General features: G+C 39.6%; 1 protein-coding gene across 1 annotated transcript in view; it reads left to right on the top strand.

Moving 5' to 3' along the window:
- The first annotated feature begins 1,076 nt into the window (after positions 1 to 1,076).
- LOC128739408 (uncharacterized) overlaps positions 1,077 to 14,885 on the top strand; it is a 212,932-nt gene continuing 199,123 nt past the window's right edge. Inside the window, exon 1 of the mRNA XM_053834896.1 lies at positions 1,077 to 1,941. The gene's annotated coding sequence lies outside the window, so the exon portion shown is untranslated. The remainder of the gene's footprint in view (positions 1,942 to 14,885) is intronic.

The following is a 14,885-nucleotide window of genomic DNA, read 5'->3' on the forward strand; positions in this document are numbered from 1 at the left end:
AAATTATTCGAATATTTTTATAATTATTCGATTAGTTGAATTAATCGAACGATTAACGGACATCACTAGGTGTGAACGGATGTAAATACTATATCAAACACTGTCTATCTCAGTGGAATGCAAAAGTAATATAAATGCTATAAACATTATTTTCTTTTAAGCGAAATAAGACTGACATTTCCGTTTGCAACAAGTTTATAACAAATAAACAAATAAAGAAACGAAATATTGTACACACAAAACAACAAGCTATTTGGTTTGGCTTGAAATTAGTCTACATATGCATTATCAGAAAACGTTGCGATTTTCTATCAGATTTCTATCAGTATGATCAGAAATCTTTCAAGTTTCACCCACAGCAGCCCAGACTTTCGCGCCGCTGCTGCAGTTGCATTTTCTGTTTCGGCAGAAAGCTTTCTTCCATTCGATTCAACTGGTGTTCTTTTCATTGTCATATTCAATATTCACCCACACAGGGAGGCGTATGTATACGAGCGAGATTATAGCGAACATAGACTGATAATGATGAGAAAACACAACATCAACTTTATGTTTTCCAACCCGGCCGCAATATGGAGTGGGCTGTTGCGCATGTTTTGTTTTTCACACACGCATCGAACTCTGGGCCACACTTACACGCTCACCCGTTGGTAGCCGAGATAACATATTTTTTTCAGGAGAATTGAAAACAAACGCGGCCTATACCAGACGACGAAGCACGCCTTCGCTTCGGTTTGTTCGGGCTCTGCTCTGCTGACGCTCGCCTGTGAAGTGAAGTGATCGCGCGCCGATGGTTTTGGGTTTCGCTCTTGCTCGCTCTCTCTTGGCTTGCTCCCATGCTACCAGTTTGGCGGATATCGGCTACGGCTCAAGTGTCTGCTTGATGCTAGAGCTTGGCGATGCGATGGTTGTTTTGTTGGTAGAACGACGAACGATGAACGCTCTGGCTCTGGCTCTGGCCGCTCTGCCTGTTGAAGCTGAAGAAAAACGGGTTTCTGCTGTGTAGTCCGCGAGTCGCGCAAAGTCTCGCCGCATCATCTCACACATCACATTCGCAGCGGCCGTCATTTCTCGGTGGTGCCTTTGCGAGTGATGTTGATGGTTTACGTTTCGGTTCCAGCGACGTGGGTTTCTGTTTTAAAACTGTGGTGTGTGCAAAGTTCGTCGCCTTCGTTGCAGTTATTTCTGAAACCGGCCGGACACCACTGCGGAGGGCTTCGGAAAGGTAGCAGCGTTCTGCCACTCGTTCCTCAAGGGTACAGTGTGTGTATGTGAAGTGAAGAAATCCGTGCTTCGTGTCACCTAAGTTGGTCGTCGAGGCCAGGGCTCACCTGCGGGGGCATCATAAGTTGGCCGATAGTGGCCAATCTTGCGATAGGAGGAGAGCTCTAAAGCAAACTCGCGCCGTGGGTACACTTTCGCGCAACGAGGGGCGGAAGCAGGCGCGCGGTTACGACAGACAACTGAGGCTGAGGAGCTCGAAGACGACGTCGAAGAAAAGTGTTTAATTGCGGCGAGAAAAGTGGAATTTTGAAAGTTTTTTTTGCGTGAATTTTGATTTTCGTGTTATGTGAGCTGGTTGGTTTGACTGAAAAGAAAAATTGTAGTTCAATTGTTGGTTGCTGGTGGATTGTATGTCGTTGCGTGAAAATTTTTCAAATCAAAACAGCGAAACAGTGAGGGTTTGAAGAGAAAACCGTCCGGTTTTAAAAACGACGATCGATTTGTAATAAGCTGATAATGACGTGCCGTTTGCGGTTTATGTCAACCCGGAGAAACTAGAATTTGCGTAGCGACTATCTGCAGAAGAAGCGGTTGTTTTGTTTGTGGACACGTACACGACAACTTCATGCGAAGCTGACAAATCGACTGGAAACAGAGCTCCATCAAGACGGTGCATAACTTAAGTGTAGCAGAAAAAAGGAAACATTATAACTTGACGTGAGTACTCAATTCCTGAACTGAATTTGCAAAGTTTTACATTTACATGAATATTTGTAATCATGAATATATATTCTGTAACAAGTTTCAAATCACATTTACATCTACTTTGTTTATAACTAGCAATTTGAAACAGTACAAAGAACAGATTTTTATAACTAGCTGCTCTAAGGCCATTTGGAGACATCTGACACCATTATGGGTGTCTTCTAAAATTTACGAGGCATGAAACTCTTAAAGTTTGACAACCATATTGTTATGATTGGACATGCCCAAAAGACTACTTCCGCCGTATTATTCACAACCTGCTATAGGGTTGCCACGGGAAATAGCGAACCTAAAGCATTGTCAGTGGTTCATAAAACCTTAAAGTTTGATAATCATATTAATATAGTTTGCGTTATGTCCTAAAATGGTATCAGCAGTGGTGATCCTGCCAAGTTTTTCTTTTTTCTTGCATTTCGTTTCCAATTGCGTAAAATAAGCAACGAAGCTAGCGAAAGACAGGGAGATTCGGCCAGACACGTTTAGTTTTTTTGCCTAATATCTTGTTTTGTTTTTAGCAGCCGAGAGCCGGGGTGGATCTTGCCGTATCAAGAATTCCTCTCCATTGTACTCGGTCCTGAGCTATTCGTCGCCAATTCGTTGCGCGTCTCGACACATGCAAATCGGCTTAAACCTGGTCGACCCATCTAGCACGTTGGGCCCTTCTATTTCTGGTGCCGGTGGGGTTCTTGAAGAGAACGGATTTCACTGCACAGTCATCCGACATCCTTGCGACGAGGCCGGCCCACCGTAGTCTCCTAACTTTCGCCAGGTGTACGATGGAAATCTCTCCAAGCAGGGCTTGTAGCTCGTGATTCATACGTCTCCGCCACTCTCCGCTTTCCGTTTGTTAGATCCACTTCTTGAAAAAGATTCAAATCCATCGAAACGTCGGGCATACAATAAATAAAGTGTCGTTTTGCTTTGCCGATTTACTGTCCTGCCGTCAACAATATTTGGGAATCATCATCAGTCGACAGCTCCACTTCGATAATTTATTAACTTCGAAGCAGCATACGATACAGTCGATTGAGACCAGTTATCGAAGACATTGCAGGAATACAGTTTTCCGGATAAACTGACGCAACTGACTAGTGCTGTCACTGGATCGAGTGATGTGTTTTGTGTGCGGGACTCTCTCGAGTGCCTTTGAGACGCGGCGAAGGTTGAAACAAGGCGACAGCTGTTCAATATCGCTCTAGGTCTTGGAAGGTGCAGTCTGTCCCATCCACAAAAAGGGCGACCGGCTAGATTGCTGTAATTACCACGGCATCACGTTGGTCGACGCCGCCTACAACGTGCTCTCCCAGATTTTGTTGCGTCGTCTATCCGCAAATGCAAGAGAATTCATAGCGCAGTATCAGGCAGGCTTTATAGGGGCCCGTGCTACTGCGGATAAAATTTCTACTCACCGACAAATCCTACAGAAATGTTAAGAGTACAACGTGCCCACGCATCATATTTTCGTGGATTTCAGGACAGCATACGATGCAGTTGAACGCGAACAGCTATGGCAGATAATGCACGAGTACGGGTTCTCGGACAAACTGACGCGGCTGATCAAAGCTATCCTGGAGCGAGTAATGTGCTACGTGCGCGTTTCGGTGATACTCTCGAGTCCTTTCGAATCGTGCAGAGGCTTGCGGCAAAGGGATAGACTGTCCTGTATGTTATTCAATATCGCTATTGAAGGTATGATCCGGCGAGCGGGCATCGAAAAGAGAAGTACGATCTTCAGCAAGAGTAGTTAACGCCTTCGCAGATGACCCCGACATCATTACTAGAAATCTTGGGACGGCGGAGGCAATCTACGCCAGACTGTTAATTTGCATAAGAAGATTAGAAGCATCAATTTTACCGGTTAAAAGCTTTCCTATGGAAATGGCTCTGGCCAGGTCTCTCCGTTGAGCAAGCGATTCCAAATTAAGCAAACGACAACACTCCACATAGGAAGGAGTCAAGTTCTATTGAGTTACGCCAAAGCAGAGATCTAAAAGCATATCATAGTAATCTAGACAGTATCGCCTCAGTTCTATTAAACCGAAATATCTGCATAGGGGCTCCAAATTATCGCTGAGGTTTCTAAAACCGATTGCACAAGGCAGTAATATAGTGCTCTCAGACAGTATGGTTCAGTGAACTTCGTTCCAATTCTTGTAATAAAGCCCAGATTTCTATTCGCCTGTGCAATAATTAGTGAGTAATGATCACTGAAAGACACCCGAGAGTCCAGCAATATCTCAAGATCCCTAAAAGTTGATACTCTCGAAAGAATCTGACCAGATAAGGTGTAGTCCCACACAATCGATTGTTTTCTGCATGTGAAAGAGATCACGTAACATTTGAGCATACTCAGTGATAAGCTGTGATTATTGGAGCACCATCCAAACAGATCCATCCAGATATCGTTGAAGTTCAATGCAGTATGCTATGGTTCATATCAAAAGAAACAGTTTAAGATCATCCACATAAAGTAGTCTGCATCCTGGTGATATAATAAGACGGACGTCATTGAAAAACAAAGAAAAAAGCAGAGGCCCGAGATTGCTTCCTTGTGGCGTGTACCTGATGAGCTGAAGAAGCTGTATGATTCATAGTTTCCAGTCGTCTCAGAAAGGAAACGGTTAATCAGGTATGATCTGAGTCACTTGACGAAGCTATAGGAAGCTCCCAATTCAATGGAGCAATTTTTGCCACCAGAATAGAACAATCGACTCGGTCAAATGCGATATATGGTAAACTTGAGCACTATCTTCTATACGTTAATTTCAGTGTGATGTGAACTGAGCCAAATTAATGGTTATCGATCTGCTTGGAAAGAAGCCATGTTGGTCGCTTGAGATATAGAACTTAGTTTGTTACACAAAACTTTGGAGTTTTGGAGGCAGCGCACAGGGATATTAAACCTCGGTAGTTGGTAATGTTCTGCTTATCGCTTTTTTGAAGACCGGAAACATAATAGTCGTTTTCTAACATGTAGGGTAACCAACCTATTTTGGACCCCTTCAGCAGCTGTACATAAGTTGGACACTTCCATTTGATTTTGCTGTAAGTGTCCAAATTATGTACAGCTGTTGAGGGGGTCCAAAATACGTTGATTACTCTACATAGGAAATACAGCTTGCGATTATGATTTGTTGAAAATTATTTTAAACGGGTAACAGAGCGCAGTTGCACATTTTTTAATTAAAATTGCAGGAATTCTGTCAGGTCCATAAGAGGTAGAGGACTTCAGCTTACCAATCGCAGCAATAACATCGTCATCGGAAAAACTTATGTTACCAATGTTTAGAACGTTGCATGGAACATGACGGAGAGCACTTTCGACTTCAAACGAGTTAGCGAAAGTAGCACTAAATACATTAGAGAAGATTGAAACTAAAGAAAATTTTTCACGATTGAATTCAACTATTAATTTTATTCCCGATAGATATGTATTTCACCTACGACTTGCAGACTACATTATTTGCGTCATTGATGGTTCTACCCAGGTAACAATTTGAGTTTTATTACACTCTTATGATGGCATTTAAGACCAAAATTGGTCATGAAAACCGCCATAAGAGCACAATAAACCTCACATTGTTGCTTGGGTATATATCATATGATGGAAAGCCGCCATTTTATGTTGATACGAGTAGTTCGATGAGCTAGGTATAGCACATTTTATATTTGTGGGTTTTCTGTATATTTCAAATTTCCAGGTTCCTGCACTTTCTATTTGCCTAATTTCAATATGTCCAAAAAAGGAAGTTTTCTTTTTTTTTATTTCGTTGGTAAGTGTTCTTGTGCGTGCTGTTTATGGCTGCAAGCATGGTTTCCAGTTCTCCAGTTCCAGCATAAGTAAATGCTGAACATCTTTTCAGGGGTAACTGATTCTGTTCGTTAGCCATAAACAGTTCGCTCTAGAACGGTGATAGTGGATTGCCCATTGGTGCACCTTTCAATTGTCTGTAGTAGTTTCTCCTAACTATAAAGTAGTTCTTCTCTATACACAATCGTGTAAACTTCAAGTATCCTCCTACCTTTTTCCTCCATGCGTTGTCCCCATGTTGTTTCATTAGTCAATCTTCCAAGGTGCTTAACGATTCCACATAGGAGTAGTTGAGCCGAAAAGTTGGTCAAAAGTATTGTTAATCATTTTTATTAGAGTAAACAAGCGGTAATGAGTGAAAAATAGTATCATTAGTTCTATGAAGTAATTTTTTAAGGAATTATGTTTGTATCTACCTTGTAGTGTAGTGCAACTTTTCTGATATAACTTTTACTGTAGATGAAGAATGGAAACTTTTTTAGAAATTGTGTGAATAAAGGAAGAGATGTGTATGAGAGAGAGAGAGGTAAGATAGAGAGAAAGAGAGAGAGAGAGAGAGAGAGAGAGAGAGAGAGAGAGAGAGAGAGAGAGAGAGAGAGAGAGGGGGGGAGAGAGAGGGAGGTGAGAAAGACAGGTGTGTATTAGAGAGAGAGGTGCCAAGGAGAGGTGTGTGGAGAGTTGTGGAGAGTTGTGGAGAGAGAGAGGTGAGATCTTAAACACTTGCCTTCATTTTCCTGCGTATGCTTCTCTCTCGATTCATTATTGAATCCCTTCGATGGGTGACCCTCCGGAAATTATCACAGGAAAACCTAATCCAGATCCAGCATGTACTTATTCTTCTTACAAAACAGGCCTTTTGACTGATAACACGCTTATCGAATAAATTACGTAATGAAGAAACTCAAAGCATGTGCAAATTTGATAGACATTAAAGAAATTTGACGAATTTCTCTTTCAATACCTAAAGTTTCTTGTTCAATTACTTTATAGAGCATTCCTCTGGTGTCTCACAAGCACAATGACATACAATTTATCTTTCAAATGATTGAAAATATTCAATTTTGCATTTTTTTTATGATAAATTATACTTTTCATGATAGTATAATTTATCATAAGAAAAATGCTGCGAAATGGAATACTTCATCATTTAGTAAAAAGTTTTTATTTCATAAAATTGCAAAAAGTTGCAAAAATTTCACTCACAACGCTCTTCCTGGAACTCTAAGCTATCAAATAGCATCAAAGATTGTGATGAGAAAAGGTGAGAACATGAACAAATATCACTTTAAAGTAGCAACATATTTGTGCTAATTTGCTATAATAAAAACTGATCGCCTGTCATCATTATATTAACTGAAATCTAAAGTCTATGTCAAAAATAATTGTAAAATCTTTGAGTTTTAAAAGCCTTTTTACAGCTGGTCGATAGGATATATAATAGGCCTATGCAATGTGAAAGGCAACATCCTTACCTACATGAGCGAAAATATATGGCCCATTTTTACTCGAAGTTTGACAGCTCTATGCAAGATGTAAACAAGACAAATGGTTTCAAAATTAACGTTACATTGTGTGATAGGTATCTGGGAAGACAGCAAGGTTTAATTGGAGGGGATTGAGCGAATTTCAACTTTCCTCATTTTCACCAGCTTTTAGGTCCAAATACTCCACTGTGGATTCTTTCACACGCTCTGTTTTTCTGATGTTTTAGGTGCTTGAAGAATTAGTTACGTTACATAGATTGCGTAATTTTAAGAATCAACTCACCAGTTACCTCCTATAGAATCTGTAAAGCTGCTATGGTATAGCTTAGCCGAGAACAAAGGGCGGGAATATATATTCTGAGGGTTAATTTTGTTTTGTTTGATTATAGTCATTAACAGCTTGGGTCATTCCTGACTTCTGCGGGGTTGAGACTTGAACTCGGGTCCTCGGCGTGAGAGGCGTGAATGATAACCACTACACCGGGATTCACCCCGCCCGGATTATTTGGTAGAGATTTCAGTTCGCGTTTCTTACAGAATCTTGTAAACCAATCTGCATTCAAAAAATCTGCATTCTCCAACAAAAAAAAGCAAAAATCTGCATTCAAAAAGTCGAATTCTCTATCGCTAAACAACACTCGCACTACAGTAATGTTCCGATATTGTCTACCCGCGATTTTTTCTGCCCCCGATTTTATCAGCTTTTTATCCCGATTTTGTCAGCCTATAAATTTTGTTTAATTTTTGTGCTTTAAGACTTGTTTTATAAAACTTTTCAGCCTGCTTGAAACTATTCCGATTTTCTGGAGAGACTTTTTGAATAAAATGATGCCATCTTGCGAGTAATTCGGGGTCAAAATTAGGGTATTTTTATGGTTCTATAGTTCCTAAACAAGCAAAGGTAGAGGTGTACTATATTTAGCAATGTTGTGTATTTTTACTATTTGTACAACTTTGTAAAACAGTAAAAAGTCAGACAACAACTACAAAAACAGCTAAAATAGAAAAACTGATTTTAACAATTTTTCATTTATGACAAATAGAATTTTTCTATCTTTGCTGAAGAGATAGAAGGTTATTGTCTTCAGCAAAATTTCTTGTAATAATATGCTGTAAAACTTTGCAGAACACATCAATGTGTTATATTGAAACTGAAGAAAAATAATTTTTTTGTTTCATTTTTAGGGGGATTAATCAAAATATGAATCCCGCTGAACGATAGAAATTTTAATTTTAAGAAACTCGTCCAAAGGTTCCATAAACCTAAAACCAAGTTTTCCCGCTCAAAGCTAATGCGCACCAAAAAAGGTTCTGGACCAGTGTGCTGTGCCCGGTTCATTGAGCCTTCGCTTGACCAATTGAGGGTTAAAATTTAATTTTTAGTAGAAGTCTTCGATACTGCAAGGTCTTGAGTCTTGAATTTTGAAAAAATTTTCGAAAAAAAAATTTCCCGATTTTGTCAGTTTCCCCATGTTGAAATTTGGGCTGACAAAATCGGAACATTACTGTATTAGTAACTGTACATTTCTGTAGCATATTCAGTAGCGACATGCCAGCGAGTAACGCTGTGCTGGGTCTAGAAAAAACAGATACGGTAGGATCAGGAACAGCAGGAACAGCAAATAATTTGTTTATTTTCGTGCGCATTCGTCTTACATTCTGGTTGTATATACTGAGTTGATATTCGGTAGCCGATGCGTTGTACGAAGGGCAGTTATCAACGATGTTTATGATCCTCTACAGGTCTTCAAGAGCAATTTCATAAAGCCGCTAATAAAATTAGGAGCTCCACTAGAATATTCTGAGGACCGTTATAAAACTGTCTTCCGAAAAGTAGAAAAATATTCAATATTTCATCCCAGTTTCATCGAAAATCATAACCAGATAGCAACCAATCATGCGTTCAGGCATATCTATCAAAGCTTCTTAGGATTGAAAAGTTATCCGCCTTTTCATTCCGAGAGAAAAGTCTTCGAATCTACTTATGGAACGCTATCGAATACGCCAATCTTCAAGGCAGACATAATCCTAATTCAATGAAAGATACAAAACAAAAGTCCCGACTCAGTCCGCAGAGTAGGTCGCCGAAGAAGCCGAAGTCTTTATCCACTTTTTTTTAAACGACACATTATTACTACGCATTCATTAGCGCATCGGACATATATCAAACATGGTACAGTTCCAAATTCAGAAACTCCGTTAAGCAAACTACATAAATCTCCCGAGTGTTCACCGACGCGGCTCTGTCACGTCACGTGGGCCGCTATCGAGTGGGTGCCCCCGAAGTTCGGAAACTAACATATTAGCAGCCGAAAGCATATGCACAAATTACTCACATCTCACAACGCCGCGTGGCCACGCCAATAGCCATAAAGCTAGTTTTAATGGTCCATCCGCTATCCAAAACGGAATCCTGTGTGCGCCACCTTTTTTCCGATAGTGCGCCTCCTCGCCGAGTTTGTTGTTTTTTGTTTTTACTTTGTTTCGCGAGCGAGTGACATAACCGAAAAAGTGGTTTGAGTAATTCATTCAATTCCGCACCGCTCAAAACCAAATAGGAAACGTGAACCATGGCGTTTCCAGCTTTGTGGTCTGTAATAATCAGCCGTACAATAATCGATAACCAACAACAAACGCCAGCCGGCTTTGTTTACACGCCACTCGAACTCTTTACAGGCGCTCGTTCGGATCAGTCGGAAATGGTCTGTTTGGCGTGTGCGCGCACACGGATCCACCGACACCCACTCACGCAACGCTGCTGTTTTGCATATTGCCGTGCCGCATCGAATCGCTCCAAGCGGCGCTGTTTTCGTTGCTGTCAACCGATGACGAAAACGATGGCAACGCACTCCGACTCCGGCTCGAGATTATGTATGCTTTCTTTAAATAATAGCACAGACACATTGTTGCTGAACAATGAACAAAAGACTCGTAGCGACGAGTTCAATTACTTTTAAACGATTCGTTTACATTGTTTGCTATAAACATGTTGTCACCAAGATGCGACAGAAACAATAGCGCTGCGCGCATAAGTGCGGCAGAAATTTTGACTAATTTCGATTAACATTCCTGCAGGTTCATTGGCTTCATGTTCATGTAAGTTGACTTCGTTTTTGTCTTCGATGCAAACAACTTACTTGCTATCGCTACAATGACGAACGTCGAACTTGTTTCAACCAATTACAAGGTTGGCCTCCGAGGTCTGACCCAAAACAAACGATGCATTTAAGGAAATTTTCGTCGTGAGTCAATTTCTGATTCTGGAAAGCGCTGACTCTGATTCAAGAAAGAATTTGTACGCAACTCACAGTCCTCCCCAAACGAGCAGTTAAAAGCTAAAAGGTTCTTGGACTTCGAAAACATTACAACCAATTAACTGGCCTCTCGATGAGAGCGCGCTCGGACCAAGTGTATGGGAAAAACGCATTTTTCTTCGCACCCATGTTACTAAAATCTACACTGACATTCACACACACACGACACACCAATTCCATCTTGTTTTCCGAATCTGAATAACCCCGTCAAGGCAATCGGTGTCGGTGTTGATGATGACGGCAGCAGCGCGCAGTGTGGTGAAACGGGCAGAAACGAAACAAAGATTTGGCTGCTGCTGCCTTTGCTGCATCGCTTTTGTTGCGTGAATGTTTTGACGCCCTGATTTTAGCTCCGATTTTGGTCGGAACGCGGACAGCGCAATTGCCTACGACTTGATGATTCCCCCCGAGGCGTGCGCGCGGTACTGTACGGGAAAATTGGTGTCCAATTGGGCAAAAGTCGTGATTGAACATGATAATTGCTGTCGTGGGAACCCATTGTGGACAGGATGAGGAATAAGTGTCTACCCGGTCTCGTTCGGTTCTGCGATTGGCATGCGTCAGAACTGGGGCTATTTCACAACACAACACCAGAAAATCGTTCACTGATTTGGTTCGGAACAGCTTCAGCTTTTGTCAGTCTATAAATTTTGTCTAACTTCTGTGATTTTAGACATGATTTATAAAAGTTTGCAATATTCGTGAAACTATTTTGATTCCCTGGACAGAGTTTTTGAATAAAATGTTGCCTTTTTCTCGAGTAATTCGGCTCAAAATTAGGATATTTTTATATTAAAAGTTCTACAGTTCCTAAACAAGCAAAGATAGAGGTATACTACATTCGGCAATGCTGTGTATTTTTACTATTTGAATAACTTTGCAAAACGAGAAAAAGTCATACAACAACTACAAAAAAAGTTAAAATAGGAAAACTGATTTTAACGATTTTTTATATGTAGGTATATGAGAAATACGATTTTTCTATCTTTACTGAAGAGATATAAGGTTACTGTCTACAGCAAAATTTCTTGTAATAATTTGCTATAAAACTTTGCAGAACACATCAATGTGTTACATTGAAACTGAAGAAAAATATTTTTTTTAGTTCACTTTTAGGAAGATTAATTAAAATTTTCATTTCGCTAGAGGATAGAACTTTCAATTTTAAGAAACTCTTCCAAAGGTTCCATAATCCTAAAACCAGATTCTTCTTCTTCAGCAGCATAGAGCCGGGGTGGCTCGTGCTGTTACAAGCACTCGTCTCCATTCAACTCGGTCTTGGGCCACTCGTCGCCAATTCCCTAGTCGTCTCAGAAGTCGCAAATCGCGTTCGACCTGGTCGAGCCATCGTGCACGTTGGGCCCCCTGTTCCTGGTGCCGGTGGGGTTGTTGAAGAATACTATTTTCGTCACACTGTCGTCCGGCATCCTTACGACGTGTCCGGCCCACCGTAGCCTGCTAACTTTCGCTAGATGTACGATGGGAGTCTCCCCAAGCAGTGCCTGTAGCTCGTGATTCATACGCCCCCGCCACTCTCCGCGTTTAGTTTGTACTCCGCCAAATATCGTCCGCAGAACTTTCCGTTCAAACACGGCAAGGGCGCGTATGTCCTCCGTAAGCAGCGTCACGGCTTCAAGTCCATAAAGAACTAGCGGTCTAATAATCGTTTTGTACATTGTTAGCTTCGTGCGGCGGCGTATGCTTCCTGATCGTAGCGTTTTACGGAGGGCAAAGTAGGCCCGATTTCCCGCTTGGATGCGCCGCTGGATCTCCTAAAACCAGATATTCCGGCTTAAAACTAGTGCGCACCAAAAAAAATTTTTGTACTAGTGCACAGTGGTCAAATTTTGAAAAAACGCGGACATTAGCAATTGGGTAAAAAATGCGTAATTTTTCAAGGGTGGTGTCTTCGGAGAAGTTAAATAATAAAATAAGCGCATCTTTCTGCACTAATAGATAGGGTGACCTTGAATTCACCTATTAGGGTGATACGAACTTGTTTTTTTTAAATAATTTCAAAAAAAAATTTTTTCTGTAAAAAGTAACTAAACATACTAAAATAAGCAACTTTGCTGAATACATTAACTATCTATCTTTTATAATGATGGGTTAAAAAGGTGCGCCTAAAAATCAATTATGCTCAATAACTTTGCACCCGATTTTTTACTGCTTTCGAGAGTTCTACAAAGTTTTACACTATGCTAATATATACATTTTCACTGAACACTGTTTGTCACTAGGACGCATATTTAATAAGTTATAAAATAAATGAAAACAAAAAATTTCAAAATTCAATTTTTTTTTCTATTTCGGGCAGTTTCGCCCAAACCAGACAACCATTAGGTGAAAGTACTATATTTTATCTAGTACTATATTTAACCTCCCAGGTGGCCTTGAGGTATGGTGCTGGCCTAATAAGCCAGTCGTATATGTTCGAATCTCGGCTGGGAGAGGCTGTTGGAATCAATAGGAACGTAGCAACTGGCCCTGCAAGTGTTCTGTATTCTAACAGCTGGCTGCGAAGTCTGTTGTATAAAAACATAAGGGCAAGTTTCAATAACGGAATGTAGCGCCTAGGATTTGCTTTGCTTTTTACTATATTTGATCTATAAAAAAATATTTCCATCAGGAGCTCTCCAAAGGAATCTCAAAACAATCAATTGAAAAATGTGTTATTTTTTGATAAATTTTTTTATAGCTCGTTAAGTGAAAGAGATAAAGAGTTACAGTATTTAACAAAGTTACTTATTTTAATGTGTTCTACAATTTTGCTGAAGACACCATACCTTTTTGAACGCATTGTAAACGAAAATTTGTATCACCCTAATGAAACTACCAAAATCACAATAGTTTGCTATAACGCAAAAATGAGTTATTTTTGAGGCAAAGTGTCTTTAGAGAAGTTTAATAATAAAATACAGCGCATCTTTCTTCACTATTAAGGTGACCATGAATTCACCTATTAGGGTGATACGAACTTTTGTTTTTTTAAATACTTTCAAAAAGTTGCAGAGGATACTAAAATAAGCATTTTTGAGGAATATAGTAACTATCTATCTTTTACCGGTTGCGAAATATAATGATGTGCCAAAAAGGAGCACTTAAAAATCAATTATGCTCAATAACTTTGCACACAATTTTTTTTATTGCTTTCAAATGTTCTACAGAGTTATTCAGTATGCTAAAATACACATTTTCTCTGAAGACTGTTTTTCCCGAAGATGCATTTTCAATGAGTTATAAAAAATTTTATCAGAAAATAACACATTTTTCAATTGATTTTTCTGAGATTCCTTTGGAGATCTCCTGATGGAAATATTTTTTTATAAATAAAATATAGTACTTTCATCTAATGGTTGTCTGGTTTGTGCGAAGCTGCCCGAAATTATTGAGCATAATTGATTTTTAAGCGAACCTTTTTAACCCATCATTATAAGAAATAGATAGTTAATTATTCAGCAAAGTTGCTTATTTTAGTATGTTCTGCAACGTTTTGAAGAAATTTTTTTTTTTGAAATTAGGCCATTGCAAATCATTTTCAAAGTTTTTGTATAAAAAAAATAATTTATAGGATATGAGTTAACTTTTTTATAAAATCAATTGTCTGTGGGCTCTACAGCCTGAAAGACTCGAAAAATGAGTGTACGAGTTGAGTTAACGCTTCTAGCACGAAATAGAAATGGAAGCTCAAACAGTGGAATTTCCGAGACTCGGCCAAAATTTTTTTTTTCGCTTTTGTCTTTTTGATCGTAGATTTTTGCACGAAAAATAAGAACGTATATATTAAAAGGAAGAATAGATTTGGTTTTCACATTTAAACTTTAAGTAAAAATGCTTAAAATCCATATATTTTTTGCTCGATTAAAAAATTCTCTTTGTTTTTTTTCACAAAAACTTTTTTAAATACTTGTAATGGCCTTATTTAAAAAAACAAAAGTTTGTATCACCCTAATAGGTGAATTCACGGTCACCTTAATAGTGCAGAAAGATGCGCTATATTTTATTATTAAACTTCTCTGAAGGCACCACCCTTGAAAAATTACGCATTTTTTACCCAATTGCTAATGTCCGCGTTTTTTCAAAATTTGACCACTGTACAGTGTGCTGTGCCCGGTTGATTAGATTGCGTTTAGCTTTCGGTTGATCAATTGAGGCTTAAAATTTAATTCGACATACCTGATACCTGATACCTGAATGTAATATTATAATTTCTACATTGTATGCATTGTAGAAGCCAGAATTACACGAATGAAGCACCAATTTATAGCAGCAGGTTTGAAACGCCCA

Source organism: Sabethes cyaneus, chromosome 1 (genome assembly GCF_943734655.1).
Source record: "Sabethes cyaneus chromosome 1, idSabCyanKW18_F2, whole genome shotgun sequence".
In the NCBI taxonomy this organism is placed as follows: domain Eukaryota; kingdom Metazoa; phylum Arthropoda; class Insecta; order Diptera; family Culicidae; genus Sabethes; species Sabethes cyaneus.